General features: G+C 34.0%; 1 pseudogene; it reads left to right on the top strand.

Annotated features, from left to right (window-relative positions):
• The first annotated feature begins 930 nt into the window (after window positions 1-930).
• On the top strand, window positions 931-1,053 carry LOC142876747 (uncharacterized; annotated as a pseudogene).
• Window positions 1,054-1,527: the final 474 nt, after the last annotated feature.

Raw genomic sequence — 1,527 nt, 5'->3', positions numbered from 1 at the left:
GTGTTTGTTCTCATGTAGGGGAACAGTTCCTCAAGGACTGATTTTTTTTTTCTTTTGCTTCTTTTTCCTGTATTTAGGCATTATATAGCTATAGCAGTAATTCCCCACAGAGACAAATACTATATGATCCATTGCCTTTACTTGGTGGTTTATAAATATTTTTAGTCTCAACTCCTTTTTCAGACACAATCTTATGTGAAACCTCAATATATAAAACCGATAAAGGAAAATTTTGTTAGCATACTGTGTGTTAGATTTCAACGTGTAATGCTGACTTATGAAATCAAGAAAAAAAGAACAATGAGACTTTGTGATGAACACAGAAATTTGAAATCAGTGTTATGGATGACAGCTGCCGTCTTCTCTAACTTCAGTTTCCAATTTATTTTCTTTTGTTGTTGAGTTTTTTGTTTTAATGTTGTTGCACAAAAATATTGAGAAAATCTTGGTTCCCTAAAATAAGGAGTTGCAAATTATAACAGGGTGGGTTTTTTTTTTTTAAACAGTTACCTTGCAAGCTCAGGATATGTTTCACCTAAACATATCCACTTAAAACTTATTCACTTAAAACAAAAGGAAGAGTAGAAATGGCTGGTTTCAAAGATTAAATCACTAATAATATGAAACAATTTGCATTTTTTATTTGGTAAACCTGCAATTTGGAGAACCAATGATCGCTTCCTCTGGTCTAAATCTTCTCTTAGAGGCAGAAAACACTTTTCAAATTATAACATTAATGAGATGTTCATTGATATCTTTAAAAAAAAAAAAAAAAGGAAAGAAGCTCATAAGCCTTACGGCCCATCTCTTGTCTGTTCAGTTTCAGAAGGAACAAATTTATTTAGTTTTATATGGTGAGTCCAGTCTTGGACTTTGGATTTCATCCCTGACATTTGGCAATCCATGAGTATGATATCTCTGACAGTTCATAGCTTTTCCCAGTTGCAGTGCCATAGCCAATGAGGATTATCTGAGGCGTGATTATTGCTAATTGACAGTTCAATGCTAATATTTCAATTTTATTGCACCACTTTGTGCCACACATTTAGTTGTTATTATATACCAAAGTCCAAGACAAGAACTCAGGCTGTTTTGTCTGGCCTTAGCCAGTAATTGAATATGATGTCCTCATTCTATGTTAGGGTGCTCACTTGAGCCAGTAGACACAGAGAAAACTTAAGTTGGTATTTTTTCTAAAAAAATGAGGGTAGAGCTACAGCCTTTATAATTAAAGAATGTTAAATATATGCACTGAGATGACAGGATGCCTTTACTCTGAGACCTGAACAAATCTGGCAGTATGCATTGGCCTCTTGTGTCAAAATGGAAGTTACATGTGATTATAAAGGTAACTAAGAATCTAACTTCTGGACAACTCTGCTATTTCCTTTAACCCTCCAACAACAAACCTATCAGTTAGCAAATATTGATGCTATAGAGACTTACTATCAAAATGGAATTAAAGAAACCCTTTATGCAAGTGAGAATGCTTTAGAATGATCTCCTCTAGAGATGTTGAAGGCACAG

Source organism: Microcebus murinus, chromosome 15 (genome assembly GCF_040939455.1).
Source record: "Microcebus murinus isolate Inina chromosome 15, M.murinus_Inina_mat1.0, whole genome shotgun sequence".
NCBI lineage: Eukaryota > Metazoa > Chordata > Mammalia > Primates > Cheirogaleidae > Microcebus > Microcebus murinus.
Note: the sequence above shows the minus strand (reverse complement) of the source record. Positions and strands in the feature narration are given on the sequence as shown.